Consider the following 26,143-nt stretch of genomic DNA (forward strand, 5'->3'; position numbering starts at 1 on the left):
AGAAACATTGTGTTGGCGAAACCATTTAACTGCTTCTATCACCTTTCCACCATGCAATAATAAGGTTGATATCTCAAAATGTAATTGCTTTGCAATGGTTTTAATCTCAACTAACTATTGAGTTGCAGGTGACCTTGTTGTCGTCCTAATCATCTCTTGGGTCCAGGTTGCTGTCTCCTTGAGTTGTTCATCATCTTATTCAAGGCACTCACCCAAAAATTCTTCACAGAATGTACAGTCTTTGAAGAGTATCTTCATATTTAAACCAAGTGTGTCTTCAAGATCACCCATCACTGCAACTGCATCTTTTGTTATACTCTCCTCCCTATGCTTGTCTCTGGAGACCAATTCAATGAACTGCAAAAGTTTTTTTTCGCACCATTTTCACCATTTCATATCCCACCGAATGTGCAGTTCATGTGGGTTCATGTTGATTCATTAACTTTGAGAGCCCTAAAAGCCACCCTCTTGCATCTTTCCATGCTTGAGCCACTTGGGTGAGCTGATGCTTCATAAGTCGCTCCTCCATATGTGCATGTCCTATGAAAGCCACCCAACAAGTATGGATTCTCAAAACTTTCAACCTTAAGAATCTCTACTCAAGCTGCTAATAGACTATAGTACAAATAACTGTGAACATAGAGGAAGTATTCTCCTCCTTTGAGGTACATTTCCTTAACATATGTGTCATCTCCATCTGAGATCTTTGAAGCTTTTTCAGTAGCTATCTCTGAGATGGCATATGTCATTTGAATAGAACCACCTCCAAGATCAACCACTCCAACTGTATGAGAGTATTTCCTTTCCAAATTCCCTAATAGATAGTTTATGGTCACCCATTAAAAAGGACTTTCTTGCATTCCATCTAAGATGGTGACCCATTCTGGCTTGGATTTTAGGGTGCTTTTGACTTTAAGAAAATTTTTGATCACTTGCAAAATTCTATCAGATGTATCAATTCCCAATGCCCTTGAACTAGTAGTTACCCCAACTTTGATCGGTGTCTTGCGACATAATTTGCTGGTACAACATTTTCAGCTTTATCCAAAAGGGGCAGTAGAGGTGTTGCAACTTTCTAGGATTCTGTTGGATACGCGCTTAAACCTAGTTTTGTCTACATGAAAAGCTCAAGATCTTTTCCAATGTGGACAAGATTCAAATTGCTGTCGAAATAGAAAACGTGGACATGATTACCAGAACTGTCAGCATTAAAGATGACGATGTAGGCCCTAGATTGGGAGTGAGGAGAAGCCTTGCGGTGGGTGTTGTTGGAAAGCACCAGAGCGAGAAGTCGTGGTGGTGGGCATGAAGGTTAAGGAGATGGGCATGGCAATGGGTATGTTGGGGTATGAAGATTAGAAGGATGGTGAGATGAAGGTGACCATGTGCATGAGACTTCATGTACGTGGGAAGATAGAAAATAAACAAGTGGTGAATGAATGGTGGAATGGGTTATGAAAGGTAGTGAGAGAAGTGGGTTTAATGGGTATTAGAAGATGGAAATATGAATGGTGATGGGTATTGGTGGGTATGAAGGTTGATTAGTGAAATGACTTATGGAGAGATGTACATAAGGGTTCATGCACGATGGGGATGAAAAATAAAGGGTTTATGGGAGAGTGGGTGGTGGAACAAACATGGAAGGTACACAGGCTTAAGAAAACTAGCTCACCAAGAAGGTGGCCACACACTACTGAGTGTATGTGAGGGCTTAGGGTGTAGATGAAAGAAGTTGAGTGGGAAATGAAGGTAGTACATGGGTTTGATGGAGAGTAAATTTAGTGATTGAATTAAGGCTTCCCATCACATTGTTGTGCTGAATGAATATAGCTCTTGACCAAACAATCCCACTTAGATGGCTGTTAATGGAACAACTTTCTGCTACTGCCACTTTATTATGCTGGTCTTCATTTTCTGCCAAGTTTGGAGATGAAAACAGAATAAAGAGGGAGACCTAAAAGTGTTTCAGTCTTCTTTGATTGCATGTCATCTCCCTCAGAAAGCTTCCATTCCCCACCATCAAACAGCCATTCTATACCAAAATAATCTCATCAACCTTGCTAATTATTCAAATGTCATTAAAAGAGCCAGAAACTAGGGATTCTTAACAACAAAGGCACCCAGAGGTTGAATGAACTTGGAATGCCCACTGAAATTTCTTATATGGCCTCCAAAAAAGGCTATCCCAACTCAGTTTTTCTTGTTCACATGCCCAACAGATACATGTTTGAAGCTACCTAGCTATGACAAGCAGTATCACTTTCATACCTAGGTATTTGCCAAATGTTCTCACATCTTTCTCAATGCTATAATGACCTAGTCACATTCTTTCATCTCCTCTTCCTTTAACATCTTCACCCTCTGTTCAGCTTCTCAAACCTTACCACCATAATAAGCTTCAACAACCCTCAATATTCGTGAGCCCAAATTCACTTTTAACCATATCCATGACCCATTTTTTACATTCCTCAGATGATGAGAGGCTAGGCTCTTCGTCTCTTGGAGTGAAGAAAGCCGGGTAAGTTTTCACATGCATAAATTGGAAGTTTTGTTGTTTTAGTTTTTAATGAGGAGAAAGTGTGACCCGTTAATGGTTTTTATCTTTTTAGTTAACTTAAAACGTCTTCAATTCACCTGAGCCAACAATTGGTAAGGCAAGTGATCTCCGTCCATAGAGATGCACTAGTTTATCTCTTACGAGCTTTTGGGAGGTGGTTTGAAGGTAGGATTTTCTAGAATAACCAACACTTGGTAAGCTTTTGGACTCCAAGGAGACATTCATTAGTTATCTCTTGCGAGCTTTTGACGGGTAATCCAAGGTTAAAGATCACCTTGAATGGCAAATGCTAGGTGAGAGGCACGAGCCATTGCAAGATGCATTAGTGAGAGGGATTTAGTGTTTGAACCCATTAATGGGAAGCATCTGTACAATACCGGTTAGAGAATTAACTATATGTTAATTCTCTAATGCGAGGAAAAGAAACAAGTGACCGGAACTCCCTTTTTGTATGAGGAATCTGAGCCTAGTGATTAGAAACTCCAAGAAACACTTTTCTTTGTAAGTAAAATCAGTTACTATTTGTGGTTAGTTTAAAACCAAATCTTTTCCAACTCAAGTTTATGTTTTCTTTTAAAGCTAAACTTGAAATGAAAATGCACCAATTCAACTTTGAATTAATATCATTTGTGAAGTGAAAACCCATCCTAGTGAACGATCCTAGAGCCACTATGCTATAGTAGCTTTTTCTTTGCTACCCTAGTATATGGTGTAATAGGTTATAAATTTTGTTGATTACTCCCTCAATCAAGGAGCACCAGTTGGACACGAATTAGCTGAGACACCAAATGAGAACGTATCAATGATCCACTAGGGAGCCTTAAGAGAATAGTCTGCTAGGGTAACTACCACGATCTCAACATAATAATCTACTGAAAAGTCATGGATAGTGGGGCAGTCAAAAGTCGAATGTCGTGCTCTACTGAAGACCCATCTCAACAAAAATCATTGAAATAGTGACCAGTAATGCAAATAAATATCCCTCGGTCGAGTAATGAAGATTGTAACAAGTCTATGAAAAAACAATCATCTCTATAACTAAAAGAGAAAAATATGCCCTAATATAGCAACTAGTGCATCTGGTCCGTCCTAATGACTCAAGAATAACTCAACGGGGATGTATAAGAGATCTAACATGTACTCCACTGAAATGATGATATGAGAGTTTATGCACCTAGGATAACTCTATCCAAGAATCATGACAATATAAGAAAATATGGACCTGACTGAATGACTCAAGAAAGGCTCCATTGGAGAATCAGAACAAAATGAAAGCAAATCATCAGCCCGACATGTATCTCATAACTGGAGACGATCATGCAAATCAATGGAGATCTACAAACCTCAATCGAAGAGGAAATATGCCCTAGTATGGAATCTGATGTGTGATAGGTCGAAAAATCAAATGACCTCGAATCATCCATCATCAAATGTGTAATCCTAGTCATCCATGTCTAAAACTGAATCAGACCCACAGATTAAGGAGGCGTATCCTAAAAGGAAAGGCATGATGACATCTAAATGCCAAAAAGTGCGGACCTGACTGGATGACTCAAGAGAGGCTCTACTAGAGGATCATGATAAGATAAAAAACATGTCATCGTCTCAATGTGTATCTCGTAAGTGGAGGTGATCATGTAACTCCACGAAGACCTATAAATCTCAACCGAAAGAGGAAATATGCCCCTGTATGGCAATCAAAGACTACATCTGATCCCATGGCCTCAAGGTGGTCTTAAGACACAAGATGTAATGTAGGCTAGGGAGATAAAAATGAAGAGAAACTAAGCCTAAATACTCAATGGTCAAAACCCATGCCCTCATGTATGAAATGCAACATGTATAGAAAATCGTGTGAATATAATATCAATAAAGAGGTAATGAAGAAAATTGAACTGATAATGAGATGTGTAATGATGATGTAAAGAAAGTGTCGAACAGGGAATAGGTCACTATAAATAAATAAATAAATAAAAAAGAACAAGATGTGAGACAAATGAGATGAATAAAAAACAAAAAGCGAGGATGATGGTGAAGCAAAGAACACATAGACGAGTGATGATCCTCTCAAAATCAAACATGAAATGAAGTCACATTAACAATGAACGTAATGACGAAAATGACAATGACCCAGAGCTCCTAAGAGAAGGCTACTCATCTCACTCTCAAAATATATGACAAAGTGAATACAAAGAATAATGGGTCTCAGAAAGCTCACATACGAACTCCCATCAACAAACATACTCAATAAAGTGACCCTTGAACATCAATATACACACTCAATGATGGAAAACACTACACACATGCGCTTATTATTTTTCTTTTCTTTTTCAATTTTTTTTTACATATATACAAATGCGCATACTCTGAACGTAAAAAAAGAAGCTCCAAAGATGAGGTCACACATGGACATACATACTCTCAAATGCTAATATAGAAAAAACTCTTTCTGACGAGATGACCTTCTCAAACTGAGGATCTCTAGATCAATGTCCATGGGATAGATAGTGTAAATGACATGACTATCCTCCATGTAATGAACTAAGAAGGATCACTACTCGGGGGGGGGGAAAGAAGATGAAATAGAACAAGCAATATATATAATAAAGACGAGGATATGAAAAACACAACTAATGAGGTGTGATGAAATGCAATAATGTAGTAGTAGGAAAAAATAATGAGAAAAATGTGCCCATAGGTCCAAGGCTCATGAAACTCCTAAACAAAGCATGCATACACTAAAAGGCCCCTATCCCGGTAGAAAAAATGTGAGCAAGGCAATGAGAAAGAAAGTCTATAATGCACATGTGAGGCTCAATGGGCTAGAAATGGTCTATATATCAAAATGGTGAAAGAGTATATGGCTAATTGAAATAATGGCCACCCATCCTGCGACCATGGTCTCAAACATAGTACTTCTTTAGCTTATCTATGTTGGTCGGCTTTGAGAACTAGTTTCCATCTAGATCCATCAACCATGTAGCCTGATGAAATAAGGTCCGCTCCAACTGGGTTTGAACTTCCCTCTAGGATCTCTAATCAAACCCCTGATGACCCTCAAGACTAAGTCACCTATTTGTAATGGTTTGGGCTTGACCCACTTCTTGAAAGCAATGTCCATTTTCCTTTGGTAGGCACGAACATGGTCTGCTACCCTCAATCTCCTCTCATCTAGGAGATTGAGCTGGTCTTATAAAGTCTAAGCCCAATCTGCCTCTCAAATCTACTGCTCCAATGCTACCCTCAATGAACCCATTTTAATCTCAATTGGTAGCATTGTCTCCATACCATACACCAAGGAGTAGGGTGTGGCTCTTGTAAAGGTGCGAAAAGATGTCCAATTAGCCCACAATGCAAAAGGGAGCTTCTCTAACCAATCCTGAGAAGTCTCAACCATCCTCCCCAAGATCATGTTAATATTCCTATTCGCCTTTATTGTCCCATTATTCTATATGCAGATGACCTATGATGTCAAATACTACATCTCTACAACAAGGTGTCAACCTCTACCTTGAAATATACACCTCTATCTGAAATAAGCTCATGAGGGACTCTATAGCGATAGATAATGTGTGATCTGATGAAACTAACAACCCTAGATGATGTTAATCTCGTATATGAGGCAACTTTCACCCATTTGGTGAAATAATCGATGTCGACCACGATAAACTCATGACCATCAGAAGACTTCAGCGAAATCTTCCCAATGATGTATATACCCCATATTGAAAATGGTCATGATGAAGTCAGTGCATGTAACTCTGAAGGTGGCACGTGAATGAGGTCCCCATGTATTTGGCACTCTGGACATCTCTGAACAAACTAGTAACAATCTGTCTTCATAGTCAACTAGAAATAGCCAGTCTTCATGATCTTGTGGCTTAACATATGTCCTCCCATGTGTGGTCTGCAAACTCCCGCATGAACCTCTCTCATCACTCGATCGACAGAGGCGTAGTGTAGACACAATAGTAGCATCCCATCAACTAATCGTTTGTATAATGTCTCCCCATAAATCACAAATTGGGCGACTAGCTACCTCAGTGCTCTCTTATCCTTGGCTGTGACAGCCTCAAGATATTCACTAAGTCTTAAAAACTAGTATATGTCATGGTACTAAGGCAAACCATCATCTAACTTTGTCTCGTCAATCAAACAACAATAGGCAGGAACATATCTCAACTCAATTAGTAAAAGACAAACAATGGCATCAGCAGGAATATCAATCATAGAAGCTAAAGTAGCTAGGGCATTAACAAACTGGTTTTGCACTCTAGGCATATGTGTATATCTTAAATCATCAAATCTCCTAACCAGTAGCTCTAAGTATGTGTGGTAAGGCCTAAGCTTCACATCTCTAGTCTTCCACTCACCCTGAATCTATCTCAATACTAGATTAGAGTCACCAAACACCTCCATCTGTCTAATCCCGAGCTCAAGAGCTATCTCTAGTCCCAAGATACAAGCCTCATACTCAACAATGTTGTTTGTGCTAGGGTGTCGATCAGAGAATGCCAAACAAACAACTCTAGGAAAGTGGTCATGATTACTACCAAAAAGTGCTATTTTGTAGACCTAATTATAATGGTTTTAAGGACCTTTGAGTAGTAATCATATTCATTTAACCCAATTAATTCATTAAGGTCCTTAGTAATTGGTTTTAACCATTTTGTGGCAAGTTTACATGTTTTTATCATCTTATGAATTGATGCGACTCATGGTAGCTTAGCTTTAAAGGCGTATCAACAAAATTTATACCTTAAATACTATTACTAAAGTAGCCAAGCTACTATAGCATAGTGGTTCTAGGATCGTTCACTGGGAAGGGTTTTCGCAAACACAAGTGATATTCAAATTAGGAAAATAGGTGATTTTCTTATGGATGTTAGCTTTAAAAAAAGATGTAAATGTTTTAGAAAGATTTAAACTAATCTAAGCTAACATTAAAGACTAAAATGAAAGGGTGTAAAAACAAGTTTCTCAAAGATAGGATAGCTATGCTCTGGCTCTTGTGCAAATTGGAAATCTCAGGATAGGCTCCTCGCGTTAGGGTTGCAACTATGGTAATGCTTGCTTCCCGAACCGGTATGGATTTAGCAAATCAAGTTTTAATCCTTTAAAATGGCAAAATAGATGGTATTGAATTTCATCAATGGTTATTCACCTTAGACTTCCTTTGAATGGCTCGTAAGAGATAACTAATGGTTTAAAGCCAAAAGCTTACCAAATATTGGCAACTCAAAGTCATTCCAGGTGATAAACTCACCTTTCAATGGCCATTGAAATTGGTTCTAACGGATTAATGCAAAACTTGGAATTGAAAACCTCACCTTCCAATAGCTCGTAGGAGATAACTAATGGATAGCAATCCAAAAGCTTATCAAGTATTGGCCGTTGGAAGTTGTCCAAAGGAAATAAAAACCAAACTTTGCATTAATGAACCATTAATGAAAAACGACTACCTTACCTTCCAGGTGTGAGAAATTTCCATGGGATTGCATCCAAGCCATCACATAACATCCATACTTTGAGAAACTAAAAGTTTTAGCCAATCATCCTCTGAGGAAAAGCCCTCAGAGGCTGTTTGGCTACTAAGAAAATAGAAATGGGGAAGAACAGGAGAAGAGATAAAAACAGAGCTTTATATAGTTCTAAGTTAATGTACAGAGGATCGATCCCCCAATATCCCATCTTTTGGAGGTGTTGTGCACCTCTATATATAGCAAAATTACAAGATAAAGCTTTATGTCGGCTGAATACAAGGTTACAAAAGGAATTTACACGAGAAAATATCAAGCTAAAAATATTTGGGAAGTCGGTGGTGCGTGCGTGGAGAAACAGAGGATTCAAAGGAATTTCGCAATGTGCCTAAATCCACCTTGCGAAATTTTCGCAAGGGGATTCTTCATGGTGCGAAGTGGCCAAATTTCGCACCATGAAGAAAATCTCCTTGCGAAATTGGTCATTTGACATGATGCAGTTGTCTTCTGAAGGCCATATCTTCCTCATTTCAGCTCCAAATCATACATGGTTTGAAGCGTTGGATTCTTGACTTCCTAAGCTTTCAAATGGTATATAGTATGCAAAAAATGGACTTTAGGAAGTGCTTAAAAAGTGCGAAAGAAGACTGCAGCTGTTTTCTTCACTCTGTTTTCCTCTTCTCCATTGCTTGTGCTTGTGTTTCCACTTGAAATTCAAGCCTGTAATCATCCAAAATCCTTGCTTAACTCGCCCAAATAGCTCCTCCATCAATTGGCATGCTTGAATTGGTTCATAAGCTGATAAAAACATGTAAACTTGCCACAAAATGGTTAAAACCAATTACTAAGGACCTTAATGAATTAATTGGGTTAAATGAATATGATTACTACACAAAGGTGCTTAAAACCATTATTATTAGGTCTACAAAATAGCACTTTTTGGTAGTAATCATGAATCAATTCAAGCATGCCAAATGATGGAGGAGCTACTTGGACAAGTTAAAGCAAGGATTTTGGAAGTTTACAGGCTTGAATTTCAAGTGGAAACACGAGCACAATTGCCAAAATGCAATTTTCGCAAGGTGAAAATGCACCTTGCCAAATTTGGCAAGGTGAATTTACTCATGATGCAAAAATATGGCACTTCGCATCATGAGTAATTCACCTTGCGAAAATTTCACAAGGTGCCTTTTACCTTACCAAATTTCCTCTGTTTCTCCACGCATGCACCACTGACTTCCCAGATATTTTTAGCTTGATATTTTCTCGCGTAAATTCCTTTTGTAACCTTGTATTCAGCCGACATAAGGCTTTATCTTGTAATTTTGCTATACATAGAGGTGCACAACGCCTCCAAAAGATATTGGGGGATCGATCCTCTGTACATTAACTTAGAAATATATAAAGCTCTGTTTTTCTCTCTTCTCCTGTTCTTCCCCATTTCTATTTTCTTAATAGCCAAACAACCTCTGAGGGCTTTACCTCAGAGGATGATTGGCTAAAACTTTTAGTTTCTCAAAGTATGGATGTTATGTGATGGCTTGGATGCAATCCCATGGAAATTTCTCGCACCTGGAAGGTAAGGTAGTCGTTTTTCATTAATGGTTCATTAATGCAAAGTTTGGTTTTTATTTCCTTTGGACAACTTCCAACGGCCAATACTTGATAAGCTTTTGGATTTCTATCCATTAGTTATCTCCTACGAGCTATTGGAAGGTGAGGTTTTCAATTCCAAGTTTTGCATTAATCCGTTAGAACCAATTTCAATGGTCATTGAAAGGTGAGTTTATCACCTGGAATGACTTTGAGTTGCCAATATTTGGTAAGCTTTTGGCTTTAGACCATTAGTTATCTCTTACGAGCCATTCAAAGGAAGTCAAAGGTGAATAACCATTGATGAAATTCACTACCATCTGTTTTGCCATTTTAAAGGATTTAAACTTGATTTGCTAAATTCATACCGGTTCGGGAAGCAAGCATCACCATAGTTGCAACCCCAACGCGAGGAGCCTATCCTGAGATTTCCAATTTGCATAAGAGCCAGAGCATAGCTATCCTATCTTTGAGAAACTTGTTTTTACACCCTTTCATTTTAGTCTTTAATGTTAGCTTAGATTAGTTTAAATCTTTCTAAAACATTTACATCTTCTTTTACATCCATAAGAAAATCACCTATTTTTCTAATTTGAATATCACTAGTGTTTGCGAAAACCCTTCCCAGTGAACGATCCTAGAACCACTATGCTATAGTAGCTTGGCTACTTTAGTAATAGTATTTAAGGTATAAATTTTGTTGATACGCCTTTAAAGCTAAGCTACCATGAGTCGCATCAGGTCACCATGAGGGGATATCAACAAAACACATATCCCATATCCATAATGGTTGGCCGCATAATCAAAGTACATATGCCAACTTAACAGACTAGTCACAGCAACAATATCCTCATATGAGAAATCATCATCAATAACTCTACCATCGAGAACTGGTAATGAGACTAAGTGATCTGCAACAATGCTCTATCTGATAGACTTCTGAGTGACATAATGGATATTGAACTCAATTAGGAGTACCAACCATCTCATGAGTTGACCGACCAAAGCAGGCCTGTCAAACAAATATCTTAGAGGATCTAGTCGGGATATCAAGTGCACTGAATACTCAGTCATATAATGTCTTAGTCTCCGAGTAGCCCAAACTAATGCCAAGCATAAGCGCTTAATCATGACGTATCTCATCTCATAATCTAACATCCTCTTACTCAAATAATAAATAGCTCGCTCCTTTCTCGAATCATCGAGATGAGCCAACATGCATCCCAAAGCTATGTTCGAGATTGACAAGTATAGGAGTAAAGGACAGCCTGGTATAGGAGGCATCGAGACTAGAGATGATAACAAGTACTCTCTAATCCTCTCAAATGCATGCTAGCACTGATCATTCCAAACAGTAGGTTGACTCTTCCTCAAGAGTCAAAAAATGGGCTCATAGATGTCTGTCAATCTGGCAATGAATTTGCTGATGTACTAAAGTCTACCCAAGAAGCTTCTGATCTCTCTCTCAGTCCTCGGTCCAGGCATGTCAAGGATGGCTCTAATCTTATCAGGATTTGTCTTTATGCCTTTCTCACTGACCATGTATCCTAGTAGCTTCCCAAAAGTCACTCGAAAAGTGCACTTCTTGGGATTCAGTCTCAATCTGAACTATTTGATCCTCTCAAAGAATCTCTCTAAAGCTGCTAGGTGATCTGATCTATCTTAGGATTTCACTATCATGTCGTCTACCTAAACCTCGACATCCCGATGCATCATGTCATGGAAAAGGGTGGTCACTGCTCTTTGATATGTAGCTCTTGCCTTCTTCAACCCAAATGACATGACTCTATAGTAATAAGTACCCCACTCAATAATGAAGGATGTCTTCTCCACGTCCTCTAAAGCCATCAGAATCTGATTGCACCCGAAAAACCTGTCCATAAAGGACAACATCGAATGACCGATTATACTATCAACTAACATGTCAATGTGTGGGAGAGGAAAATCATCCTTAGGACTGGCCTTGTTAAGATCTCAAAAATCAACACAAACTCTCACCTTGCCATCCTTTTTGGGAGCAGGGAAGACATTGGCCAGCCACTTAGGATACTCGACCACTGACAAAAATCCCACACTGAGTTGCTTCTAAATCTCCTTCTTCACTTGTAAACTCCAGCAAGGGTGCAATCGTCTCAACTTCTGCTTAACAGGTCTGGCATGGGGCAGAAGTGGTAAAAGATGCTAGACAATGATGGATCAAGGCGTCGCATGTCCTCATAAGACCATGTGAAAATGTCCAAATATGATTTAAGTAACTGGACGAGGCTATCTTTATCATCTGTAGATAAATCCAATCCGATCCTCAACTTCCTAGGCTGATTTGCTGTATCGAAATTAACAACCTCTATGTCTCCTATAGCAGATGGAACTCTTTGATTAATGGGACCCTAATTAGAAGCAGAAGATGAGTCATTATTTGAATCATGTTGTGCAATCTCATCATCTATATCAAATATTGTGATGTAGGTGAAGAGAGTGCATATAAAGTGATATCACAAGAGACTGACAGATACTTGAAAATGCTCAAATCCATAAATGAAGAATCATGAACATTGTCAGAATGGGAGACAAATCCCGATAAAACATCAAACGAAATAAGTGGGCCCACAAAGTCAAACGCTCCCTCAATTGGGCTAACATGGCCCTCAAACAAATCATCAACAACTATAACATCATTTGAAAACTCTAGAGCAGGAGCGGTCTAGATCTCTTCAGCAACCTCGTTGGTGAACACCCCAAAGAGATCAAATGGTGAAGCAAGCTTAGGCTAAACTATCCCATCAATCTGACTCATACTCATCATGAGAATTTTATTAGTGTACTTGTCGTGTGGGACAACTCCATCTACCATGTCTCCAATCTCAACAAATATCCCATGCTCATCGACCTCATCCAGGAAATAAAGTGTCACGAGGCTCATACGATCTGGAGATGATGGGGTGGCCAATGCAAACGTGGAAGTGCCAAGAGCTCCATCACTCAACTACAGCTGATGGACAAGACGCTAAAGTTCGACCTCTTGAACAATACTGAATTCCCCAATGATCCCATTTGAATGCGTCTGTAGCTCCAGTGCCCTCACAAAATAGTTCGCCAAGCTCGTGAATGAGCAAATGGGATAGTTAAATGGTGTGTGAGTCAATCGGACCCTTACCCTCTCCTTACGTAATCGTGCCACATATTGATAATCGACCTTGGTAGAAATGAACTCGAGTCCAAATGGTACTTCATGATCAGGGATAGCTATAAACTCATTAGGCCCATGTTGGCGTCGCCCTAATCCTATGCCAGGTAGATAAGACATGCTCCTCATCATGTCAAGTACCACTGTGCTGCTATGCTGATCAAACGACATAGCCACGGAGTATTTGCAAAAATCCTCAATCTCTAAAGTATGCACCTCATCAAATGAGAACCCAATAAGAAATAAGTCATTCTCACTATGACTGATCTGAAGCACTGGCTCAGAAGAACTTCACCTTCTGATAAAGGGAAGAAGGAATGGCTCTAGCTCTATGAATCCAAGGTCAGCCAAATAACAGGTTAAAGGATGTAGGAATCCTAAAAACCTAGAACAAAGTAGTAAATGTGGTCGAACCTATCAATAACTCGATCTCCAATGTGCCCAAACCTCCTTCTTAGTGCTATCATATGCTCTGACTGTCTGAGTAGAGGGACTAAAGTCTGAGGGCACATAACCGAGGGCAATGACAGTGGCTAAGGGGCAAACGTTCAGGGCCGAGCCATTGTCCAAAAGAACAAATGGGATACAAAGGACATGATGGTTTAGACCCTCAAGTGGTAAATCTTCATCATAAAACACAATGCAAGTGGCTTTGCCAACCGTCATCATGTGAATCAATCCCTCGGGAGTTTTAGTAGTCTCGACCTTGATCTGACTCAAGGCTCGAATCAATGCATCTCTGTGAGTACTGGAAGATGCTAGTAAGATCCAAATGGATATATGAGCCTAGGTGCTCTGCAACTGTCTTAGAATCTCATCATCCTCTTTCCTAACCTCCTCATGAGAGGATATACCCTCCAAGGGTCTAGCGGTTATGGGTGGCTGTTATCACACTACCTGATTCATTCCCAATTGGTGTGGCACATGCATCCGCCTATACCGGGCCATTTGATTCGTGCCCAATTGGTGTATCAGTTGATTCATGTCCAGCTGGTGCTCCTTGATTGAGGAAGTAATCAACAAAATTTATAACCTATTACACCATTAACTAGGGTAGCAAAGACAAAGCTACTATAGCATAGTGGCTCTAGGATCGTTCATTGGGATGGGTTTTCACTTCACAATTGATATTAATTCAAAGTTGAATTCGTGCATTTTCATTTCAAGGTTAGCTTTAAAAGAAAACATAAAGATGTTTGAAAAATGATTGGTTTTAAACTAACCAAAAATAGTAACTGATTTTACTTACAAAGAAAAGTGTTTCTTGGAGTTTAGATTACTAGGCTCAGGTTCCTTGTACAAAAAGAAGAGTTTCGGTCACTTGTTTCTTTTCCTCGCGTTGGGGATTTAACATATAATTATTTCCTAAACCGGTTTGGTACAGATGCTTCCCTTTAATGGGTTCAAACACTAAATCTCTCTCACTGATGCATCTTGCAATGGCTCATACCTCTCACCTAGCACTTGCCATTCAAGGTGATCTTTAACCTTGGATTACCCATCAAAAGCTCGCAAGAGATAACTAATGGATGTCTCCTTAGAGTCCAAAAGCTTACCAAGTGTTGGCTATTCTAGAAAATCCTACCTTCAAATCACCTCCCAAAGGCTCGCAAGAGATAAACTAGTGCATCTCAATGGATGGAAACCACTTGCCTTATTAAGTGTTGGCCCAGGTGATTTAAAGGCGTTTTAAGTTAACTAAAAAGATAAAAACCATTAACGGGTCACACTTTCTCTTCATTAAAAACTAAAACAACAAAACTTCCAATTTATGCATGAGGAAAATTACCCGGCTTTCTTCACTCCAAGAGACGAAGAGCCTAGCCTCTCATCATCTGAGGAAAAATCCTTAGAGTTTGGTTGGCTAGAAATATAAAGAACGAGAAAACAAATATATATATATGAAAAGTAGAGCAAGCGCTCTGTATTTTACTTCCTTACAAAACTGTACAAAGGATGCGTCTCTGAGAACAAGTTCCCGAGAGATTACATCTCTGAGAACAAGCTCTCGAGAGATTACATATTTTAAAGAAGATTACAAACTATATATAAGGGGTTATTCACCCTTTTTCCAAACTTAATAACTAAGGAATCCTATAATTGGTGGGTTACAAGGAGAGTTTAGGGATTTAGACAACAAATATCTAAAGCAAAATATCTCAAAATGTCGGTCGTACATATCTGGAAGCTTCAAGAGAACACCGCGACACTATGCAAAATTGGCTGCAAAACTCTTCGGGTAAGCGCTATCAGAGGCTTCGGATATGTCTGATTGGGGAAGTTGAAATGCCATCCTCTCCCATCTGGCGTCAGAATTCTGGATGTGAGACATCCGAATGGAATGTCGGCGGCAGCAGAATTTCGGATGTGAGACATCTGGGTGGAATGTCGGCGGAGCAGAATTTCGGATGTGAGACATCCGAGTGGAATGTCGACAGAGCAGAATTCCGGATGTGAGACATCCGGGTGGAATGTCGACGACAGCAGAATTCTGGATGTGAGACATTCGGGTGGAATGTCGGTGGCATTAGAATTCCGGATGTGAGACATCTGGGTGGAATGTCGACGGAGCAGAATTCCGAATGTGAGACATCCGGGTGGAATGTCGACGACAGCAGAATTCTGGATGTGAGACATTCGGGTGGAATTTCGGTGGCATTAGAATTCCGGATGTGAGACATCCGGGTGGAATGTCGACGGAGCAAAATTCTGGATGTGAGACATCCGGGTGGAATGTCGGCGGAGCAGAATTCCGGATGTGAGACATCTGGATCATTGGCTAAAGTGCACAAGCCTTGCTACGTCATTCCAACAGCCTGCCACAGCCCACGTTCCGCCACCCTCCGTGGTGTGTCCGGACGCCCTGTCCGGATGATAGCATATCCTATCTGGACAGCTTTTCATTGCTTTGCCATGGATTCCAAAGAACTCTCCTCAATCTCGGATTGCTTTAGTGATCAAAAAGCTATCAAAACACCAAAACTTAACACAATTTGATTAGAATTGATTGCAAGGGTCCTTAATATGTTAATTGGGTTAAAAGGTGATAACTACTACTCAAAAGTGTTTAAAAGAGTTAATTACAAGCTATGAAATAACACTTTTTGAGTAGTAATCACTACCCTACCTCCGCAAATAACATATTGTATATCGGAAGTGTGAACATCATCAACAACTAGAGTATGAACCTCATCAACATCTGGAATCAGAACAAACGAAGTCTGAACACTATAACATGGGAAAGTTAATGGCTCAACTAGGGTCAATTGTACTGATGTCACATCGGGAACCAATCTAAATGGTGTGGGCATCCGTGGGCCCAAGGCTACTCCACCTATCTCATAAATCCCATCCAATTCTATAGGCTCCGGCTTTGACTCATCCCAACTCAGCATGTGGATATGATCATCAGGCTCAACAAAGTCAATGGAATGTATGTCATCAACCAAAGAGGGAATTGCATGTGTAGTATGGGCCGATAATGGGTTAATGGTTACACTCGGCTGACCCAAGTTAACCAAACCCCAATCAATCAAGTCCTGGATGGCATGTCTCAAGGCGATGCAACGGTTAGTCTCATGCCCTAGGCCCTGATGATATACGCAATGTAAATCCATCCTTAATTGTGGTGAGATAGGCTAAGGCAATGGCCTAGGAGCAAGAGTTGTCAACAATCCGGCCTCTATGAGCTTTCAAAGAGCCTGGCTTAACGGCATACTGATTCGTGCCCAATTGGTGTCTCAGCTGATTCATGTCCAGCTGGTGCTCTTTGATTGAGGGAGTAATCAACAAAATTTATAACCTATTACACCATTTACTAGGGTAGCAAAGACAAAGCTACTATAGCATAGTGGCTCTAGGATCGTTCATTGGGATGGGTTTTCACTTCACAAATGATGTTAATTCAAAGTTGAATTGGTGCCTTTTCATTTCAAGGTTAGCTTTAAAAGAAAACATAAAGATGTTTGAATGAAAAAGGTTTGGTTTTAAACTAACCAAAAATAGTAACTGATTTTACTTACAAAGAAAAATGTTTCTTGGAGTTCAGATCACTAGGCTCAGGTTCCTCATACAAAAATGAGAGTTCCGATCACTTGTTTCTTTTCCTCGCATTAGAGAATTAACATATAGTTAATTCTCTAACCGGTGTTGTACAGATGCTTCCCATTAATGGGTTCAGACACTAAATCCCTCTCACTGATGCACCTTGCAATGACTCATACCTCTCACCTAGCACTTGCCATTCAAGGTGATCTTTAACCTTGGATTACCCGTCAAAAGCTCGCAAGAGATAACTAATGGATGTCTCCTAGGAGTCCAAAATCTTACCAAGTGTTGGCTATTCTAGAAAATCCTACCTTCAAGTCACCTCTCAGAGGCTCGCAAGGGGTAAACTAGTGCATCTCCATGGACAGAGATCACTTGCCTTACCAAGTGTTGGCCCAGGTGATTTAAAGGCGTTTTAAGTTAACTAAAAAGATAAAAACCATTAACAGGTTACACTTTCTCTTCATTAAAAACTAAAACAACAAAACTTCCAAATTATGCATGTGGAAACTTACCCGGTTACCTTAGCTCCAAGAGACGAAAAGCCTAGCCTCTCATCCTCTAAGGAAAAATCCTTAGAGTTTGGTTAGCTAGAAAGAAAACTAACGTGAAAACAAGAATATATATGAAAAACAGAGCAAGTGCTCTGTTCGTTGATTCTATATATGATATATCTATATATTGATCGATCTGTTAAAACTCCCCAAGAGTCCTTTTTTAGTGTTTACAAGAGAGTTTATATAGGAAGGTAATTTACCTTTCCTTGGATACTTCCTAGCTAAGGAATTACATGAGTGGCTGAATACAAGGAGAAAATGGAAATTTATACAAAAATATATGAAAAAAAATATCCCAAAGTGTCGGTCGCAAATATCGGGAAGCTTCAGGAACCATTTCGCAAGAGAAAATGGTGTCTGCGAGATTTCGCAGGCACTCAAGAAGGGCTGCGAAATCAATTCGCAACAACAAGTTATTCTCACAAGGCTACGAAGTTGGCTTCCACCTTGAGGTTCTCAGCTTCCAGCTTGTGGCATATATCGGGCAACTTTAGGAGGAAATCCACAACACTGTACAAAAAGGCTGCGAAATCACTTCGCAACAAAAGGGTGATTTCGCAACACTTTTGCAAAATGCTTCCTTCAGCTTGGAGTGATCTGCTTGCAATGGCTGTAACTCCTTCATTTCAAGTTCGAATTGCGCACCGTTTGAAGCATTGGATTCTTGACTTCTTGAACTTTCAAATGGTATATAGAATGTAGAAAATGGACTTCGGGAAGTGCTCCAAAAGTGCAAAAGAAGACTGCAGTTGCTGTCCTCTGTTTTCTTCACTCTGTTTTTCCTCTCTTCGTTGTTCTTTCCTTGCACACTTTGAACGACTTTGGCAAAGGGTTATGGAGCTCCAAAGCTTGGTTCTTCATGAATTTGAGCTTCCAAAAGCTTTGCCATAACTTGTCCAAGTAGCTCCTCGATCATTTGGCATGCTTGAATTGATTCATAAGCTGATAAAAACATGTAAACTTGCCACAAAATGGTTAAAACCAATTACTAAGGACCTTAATGAATTAATTGGGTTAAATGAATATGATTACTACTCAAAGGTGCTTAAAACCATTATAATTAGGTCTACAAAATAGCACTTTTTGGTAGTAATCACACCCCCTAACCGACTCATTGCTAGTCCCTTAGCAATGGAGGAGATAAAAACTAAGTAAACTATAATAATATACATAAAAGGGATCATGCAAATCACTCCAAAAAATGATATGAGTGGCATGATGGACATCCATGGATCAATAAAGATGTGAAACTCAACCTATAATAAGAGTTGTCAAAGCATTCACTTGATCTTAGAGTACAAAGAATGGATATTATGCAAGTTTAAGCATCAAAAGAATTTCCACTCTCAAAAGATCCAAATCAAATTCTTCCACTAAAAGCTAAGTGTTAATGTGATTAGCTTCCGAGTATAGTATGGATAACTATCATCTCCCCCCAACCTAAGTCTTTCTTTAAGCTTAGCAAAATTAACCATCTCTTGATAGGCTAGGAACGCACCTCTTATTCACAATTCTTTTCACTTACTAAACTTAACCAATTCACCCATGTAACAAGCAGAGGATCGGTGACTCCCAACCAATAAAGGCTTAGGGCACCAGGTTTTAAAGGCTTTCGCCACCCCTTCGGACCATGCTCAAGTTTCAAGGCAAGTAAAGAAGTTTATTCTATTTTTTTTTTCTTTTTCTTTTTCTTTTTCTTTTTCTACAAAGACTCATTGGTCTTTATGAGGTGTCCCAACACTATTAAAGAGAGGTTAAAGGTGTCAAATTATGATTTCTCAAGCTTAGAGGGTGAGATAGTTTCACATCTTATAACCGGAATCTAATGTATGTGTGTGCGAATAGCTTAAGGTGGAAGAGATAAGTTTGCATGCAATGGGAGTTTCAACAATTCATTAACTTTTAGAAGAGCATAATACAAACTCTAAGATTCATGTAATCAAGTTGAAACTCGACTTCTCTCATTTAATTTTGAGATTTAATCCTTAATATCCATGGAGTTTAAAGCAAAAATTTTAAAATTTAAACAAAAAGTAGCTAATTTAACTAAGTATGATAAAAATTTAAATTAATACTTACTTCCTCATCTCTCCCCCCAACCGAGATGAACATTGTCCTCAATGTTTGAATTGAAAATAAGGAGGAAGGAAGTGGTACCTCATGTGATATGGAGTCTGAGTCATATAGGAGAAACCACATGTTTCAAAAAAAAACATAAGAGTTAGTGAGTAGAGGAAATAGAAAAATGCCAAGTTTAAACAAAAAATGATGTCTATGTATGATGTATCATCAGTAATACATCCAATCCCAGAATATAAGACATCAAAACATGGAATTATTTATACTAATATAATATGTAAAGACAAAAAGTAAAGAGATGATCAAATAATGGTAAGGTCCTGTGGAGCTTATGCGTCTGTGGTAGCCTCTTGAGTGGGTTGGATCAGGACTTTGGCCTCTGTTCTGGTAGTCTCCTTAGGTGGCATAGTCTCCTCAACTGGAGCTCTCAACTGGAGCTATGGGCTCTGATGGTTTTAGGAGGTTAGAAATGGAGTGAGAGGCTTGGTGTGTGTGATCCCAGGGTGCGCGGGGCTCTTCTCTTCAGATGCATGGTTGTGAGGCTCTGTTGGCATTTTAGCAATTTCCCTTGGCTTTGCAAGGTGTTTTTGCAAACCTTCCTCCATTTCGCAAGTCAATTTTGCAATTTGAAGGCCATTTCGATGCTTGGAGGTGATTTCGCAGCCATTTCGAAGTTTGGAGATCATTTCACAGCCATTTCAAAGCTTGGAGATCATTTCATAGCCATTTCGCAGCTCAAAAGTGATTTCGCAGCCCAAAATTGATTTCGCAGCTCATTTTGCAGCTGCAAAATGAGTGTACGAGGCTTCGAAATGGCACTCGTGTGCCAAAAAGTGGTTTCGCAGCTCAAAGGTGATTTCACAGCTGTATCGCAGCTTCAAAATGAGGGGAACTGTGCTGAAAATGGCACTCGTGTGCCAAAAAGTGGTTTCGCAGCTGCGAAACACCCTTCCAAATGGCGTCTCGGCTGCGAAATTCCCGCTCAACTTTGCGCGCTTGTCTTCAAACAACCATAACTTCTTCATTTCACCTCCAAATCATGTACCGTTTGAAGCTCTGGACTCCTGACTTCCCAAGCTTTGAAACGAGATATGGTATGCATAATTTGAGCTCCAGAAAGTGCTTCAAAAATGTGTCCAACTGTAGCAAAATAGAGGTGCGACATTTCCGCTCATGGTTTGCACAGTCATCTTCAAATGGCCATAACTTTTCCGTTTCAAATCCAAATCGATCATCGTTTGAAGCTATGGACTCCTGACTTCCCAAGCTTTGAAACGAGATATTGTATGCATAATTTGAACTTCTGGAAGTGATCGAATTGTGTCCAACAGTTACCAAAATGGGGGTGCGGCTATGACATGTCTGTTCATGGTGTGCGCGCTGAAGGATTTTGAGGTGTTGAGGTTTCGCAGCCATTTCGCAGCTGCAAAATGAGTGTACGGGGCTTCCAAATGGTAAAAGTGGTTTCGCAGCCGTGAAATACCCTGCGAAATGAAGCTTTGGCTGCAAAATTTGGAGTTTTTACGCTTTGTGATTTCGCAGTCGTTTCGCAGCTGCGAAATGAGGGTCACTGTGCTGCGAAATGGCACTCGTGTGCCAAAATGTGCTTCGCAGCCACGAAATACCCTGCGGAATGGAGCTTTGGCTGCGAAATTGGGAATTTTCACGCTTTGGAGCTTCGCAGCCGTTTCACAGCTGCGAAATGGGGACTCCTGTGCTGCGAAGTGGCACTGGTGTGCCAAAATTGGTTTCGCAGTTGCGAAAATTTTCGCAGAGAGGGGCCTGAGGCTGCGAACTGGTTTTGCAGCAAAGTGTCGATTTCGTAGAGGCTGCGAAATCTCGCAGACCCCTATTTTTGCCTTGTTTTTTATCTGTTTTCGCTCCGTTTGACTCCGAAAGACTTCCTTTCAATTTCTTTGCATTTACTCTTGATTTTGATTATCCAAAAACCTATATTACATCAAAACAATCAGAATTAAAGCATTGAAATTAAAATTAAAGCATTGAAATCAAAATTAAAACATTGAAATCAAAATTAAAACAAGTAAAAAAAATAAAACAAAAAGATATGAACTTGCTAGTCTTTAAAAAGACTAAGTCCATTAAAAAATTTGCTCCTGATTTAGCTTGCCCGGATCCCATATGAAGCTTGCATCTCTCACTTGGGGCTTGCTTTGTATGATTTTCCCTTGGGGGAAAGATGGAGGCATGTATTTCTTCATCAATTCTTCCTTGATGACTATCCTCAGTGGTTCTCTTTGTACATTAACATCATAGCCATCTTTCTCTATGCTTTTCCCCTTTTTCTTTCCTTTGATTTCCTCCCTATTTTCTTTCTCTGTTTCACTCTCTACCTTATGCTCTAGCTTGCATGTGGGTAGATCAACCTCTTTACCACTCCTCAGAGTGATCACTTCTTTGACTTCCCTCTTTTGTGAAGGTTCTCCCTCATCAGCCTCCATTTCATGGATACTCATGGAATTTTGATAAGGTTGAGAAGGAGAGTTTTCTTTCTCTTGCACTGTGTTGAGGTTGGCAAGCCTTGAGATTGAATCTTGGAGAATATCTAACTTCTGAGATAGATCATTTTGCATTTCATCCATCCTTTTAATCAATGAACTCTCTACACTATCAATTCTTTGATTGAGCTGAGCATTGATGGATTTTTGAGCTCCAACAAAGTCTCCCACGAACTTGCTAAGATTCACCATAGCTTGTTCAAGGATTGAGACTTGCGGAAGTGCTTGAACATGTTGCTTATACTGAGGCGGCTGTGGTTTCCAATAGAAATTTGGATGGTCCCTCCAATTGGAATTGTAGGTGTTGCAATCACCCAACATTTCCCTCTCGGTTGGAATGGTAGGACACTCATCCACCAAGTGCTCATATGATCGACAAATGGCACAAGGCATAGCTTGCAATGGTGTTTGGGAGATGGCTTGCACTTCTTGCATCTGGTTCATTTCTGGCTCTTCCAATCTCCTTTCCATAGCTGCAATCTTTGCCTTCATGTTCATACCATCATTCAAAATATACATCTCACCCTTAGCTTTAGGTTGAGACGTCATTCTTCCCTTATCTCTAGCATTTGGTTCCCCCCATTCTCTTGAAACTTCAGCCACATAACTCATGAAGTTCATGGCTTCCTCTGCTATGGTATTCAATATGGCATGCACAACTAGCAATTTGTGAATTAAAAACAGAGAACACAAAAGAAAACAAAAGAAAAACAATTCAAAGAAAGAAAATTAAGGTAAACTAAAAACTAAATAAAAGGTATACTAAAACATGAACAAAGGAAAATAAACAAATAAAAAGAGTTAGTAAAAAGAAAAGAAAAGTCACCAAACTTGTGATGAAGATCACAAGTACTCTAGAAAGGTGATATCATTGCACAGTGGCACCATCCGCAACAACGGCGCCATTTGGTTCGTGCCCAATTGGTGTCTCAACTGATTCATGTCCAGCTGGTACTCCTTGATTGAGGGAGTAATCAACAAAATTTATAACCTATTACACCATTTACTAGGGTAGCAAAGACAAAGCTACTATAGCATAGTGGCTCTAGGATTGTTCACTGGGATGGGTTTTCACTTCACAAATGATGTTAATTCAAAGTTGAATTGGTGCCTTTTCATTTCAAGGTTAGCTTTAAAAGAAAACATAAAGATGTTAGAATGAAAAAGGTTTGGTTTTAAACTAACCAAAAATAGTAACTGATTTTACTTACAAAGAAAAATGTTTCTTGGAGTTCAGATCACTAAGCTCAGGTTCCTCATACAAAAATGAGAGTTCCAGTCACTTGTTTCTTTTCCTTGCATTAGAGAATTAACATATAGTTAATTCTCTAACCGGTGTTGTACAGATGCTTCCCATTAATGGGTTCAGACACTAAATCCCTCTCACTGATGCACCTTGCAATGGCTCATACCTCTCACCTAGCACTTGCCATTCAAGGTGATCTTTAACCTTGGATTACCCGTCAAAAGCTCGCAAGAGATAACTAATGGATGTCTCCTAGGAGTCCAAAAGCTTACCAAGTGTTGGCTATTCTAGAAAATCCTACCTTCAAGTCACCTCTCAGAGGCTCGCAAGGGGTAAACTAGTGCATCTCCATGGACAGAGATCACTTGCCTTACCAAGTGTTGGCCCAGGTGATTTAAAGGCGTTTTAAGTTAACTAAAAAGATAAAAACCATTAACGGGTTACACTTTCTCTTCATTAAAAACTAAAACAACAAAACTTCCAAATTATGCATATGGAAACTTACCCGGTTACCTTAGCTCCAAGAGACGAAAAGCCTAGCCTCTCATCCTCTAAGGAAAAATCCTTAGAGTTTGGTTAGCTAGAAAGAAAACTAACGTGAAAACAAGAATATATATGAAAAACAGAGCAAGTGCTCTGTTCGTTGATTCTATATATGATATATCTATATATTGATCGATATGTTAAAACTCCCCGAGAGTCCTTTTTTAGTGTTTACAAGAGAGTTTATATAGGAAGGTAATTTACCCTTCCTTGGATACTTCCTAGCTAAGGAATTACATGAGTGGCTGAATACAAGGAGAAAATGGAAATTTATACAAAAATATCTGAAGAAAAATATCTAAAAGTGTCGGTCGCAAATATCGAGAAGCTTCAGGAACCATTTCGCAAGAGAAAATGGTGTCTGCGAGATTTGTCAGGCACTCAAGAAGGGCTGCGAAATCAATTTGCAACAACAAGTTATTCTTGCAGGGCTGCGAAGTTGGCTTCCACCTTGAGGTTCTTAGCTTCCAGCTTGCGGCATATATCGGGCAACTTTAGGAGGAAATCCACAACACTGTACAAAAAGGCTGCGAAATCACTTCGTAACAAAAGGGTGATTTCACAACACTTTTGCAAAATGCTTCCTTCAGCTTGGAGTGATCTACTTGCAATGGCTGTAACTCCTTCATTTCAACACCGAATTGCGCACCGTTTGAAGCATTGGATTCTTGACTTCCTGAGCTTTCAAATGGTATATAGAATGTAGAAAATGGACTTCGGGAAGTGCTCCAAAAGTACGAAAGAAGACTACAGCTGCTGTCCTCTGTTTTCTTCACTCTGTTTTTCCTCTCTCCGTTGTTCTTTCCTTGCACACTTTGAACGACTTTGGCAAAGGGTTTTGGAGCTCCAAAGCTTGGTTCTTCATGAATTTGAGCTTCCAAAAGCTTTGCCATAACTTGTCCAAGTAGCTCCTCCATCATTTGGCATGCTTGAATTGATTCATAAGCTGATAAAAACATGTAAACTTGCCACAAAATGGTTAAAACCAATTACCAAGGACCTTAATGAATTAATTGGGTTAAATGAATATGATTACTACTCAAAGGTGCTTAAAACCATTATAATTAGGTCTACAAAATAGCACTTTTTGGTAGTAATCACATGCCCAACTGCGAGAACTATCTCTGAGTTCTTAAAACAAAAGGAGTGGAAGTCTGTGGAACTCTAGGTTTGGGATAGGAAATTGAAGGTCTCATGGAAAACTGTGTTGTGTAGCATGGCTGTACTGGGGTAGGATATGAAATGGGAAGTCTCTTTATGCCTTGTGCAGCATAATAAGGCAGTGCTAGTGTGGGAGGCAAGTAAGCTTGATCATACGGCTAAGAAGGTGCTCATGGTCTATACTATTGAGGAGGATAAGAAGGGTGAGTCCTACTAAGCTGTGAAACTGGATGATGACGCCTAGGAGGCCTTTAACTAATAGAAGTGATAGTGCCCACGTTAGATGATCTCTGCCCTCTAGATGGTTTCTTCCCCTTAGCATCAATATGGGAAACATCTGTCCATAATCCTCTCGATATGTCATCCTCAACATCATATAAAGCTAAAACCAGAGAATCAAAGTCTGTAAAAGGTATTTCGACCACATGTCTAGCAATCCTGGGCTACAGACTCCTCAAAACCATTTGTATCCTGTCTATCTCTAATGGTCTATCAACAACTTCTGCTATCTTCTCGCACCAACGGGAGATAAAGAAAGAAATGGACTCATCTGATCTCTGTCTCAAAGCCTCAAGCTCTCTCCTCAACACATCTACGACAATATTAAATGAGAACTGTCGTAAAAACTCCTGGGCTAAGTCATCCCATGTCCTACGTCATGACGATTCCAAAGATGCGAACCAATGCTGGGCCGCTCCATGATTACTACTCAAAAAGTACTATTTGATAGCTTGTAATTAACTCTTTTAAACACTTTTGAGTAGTAGTTATCACCTTTTAACCCAATTAACATATTAAGGACCTTTGTAATCATTTCTAATCAAATTGTGTAAGTTTTGGTGTTTTTGTTAGTAATTTGATCGCCAAAGCAATCCGAGATTGAGGAGAGTTCTTTGGAATCCATGGCAAAGCAATGGAAATCTCAGAAACATGAAGAACCAAAGTATTGAAGCTTTAAAGTCCTTTTCCATAAGCAAATCCGAAATGCAAGGAGGGGAAGCAAAGAGAAATCTGCCATGAAGCATTCTTGATGACAGTCATATCAGCCACTTTTGGAGTACTTCCTGGAGTTCAATTTATGCATGCTATATGTTGTTTCGAAGCTTAGGAAGTCAACAATCCAATGCTTCAAACGGTACGCGATTCGAAGTTGAAATGAAGAAGATACAACCATTGG

The 26,143-nt window shown here is 39.5% G+C and overlaps 1 pseudogene; it reads right to left on the minus strand.

The window, feature by feature from the left end:
* Nucleotides 1–392: 392 nt before the first annotated feature.
* LOC100253020 (apyrase 2-like) lies at nt 393–1,303 on the minus strand (annotated as a pseudogene).
* Between the last annotated feature and the right edge of the window lie 24,840 nt (nt 1,304–26,143).

The sequence above is a fragment of the Vitis vinifera genome, chromosome 1 (genome assembly GCF_030704535.1).
Source record: "Vitis vinifera cultivar Pinot Noir 40024 chromosome 1, ASM3070453v1".
Lineage (NCBI taxonomy): Eukaryota > Viridiplantae > Streptophyta > Magnoliopsida > Vitales > Vitaceae > Vitis > Vitis vinifera.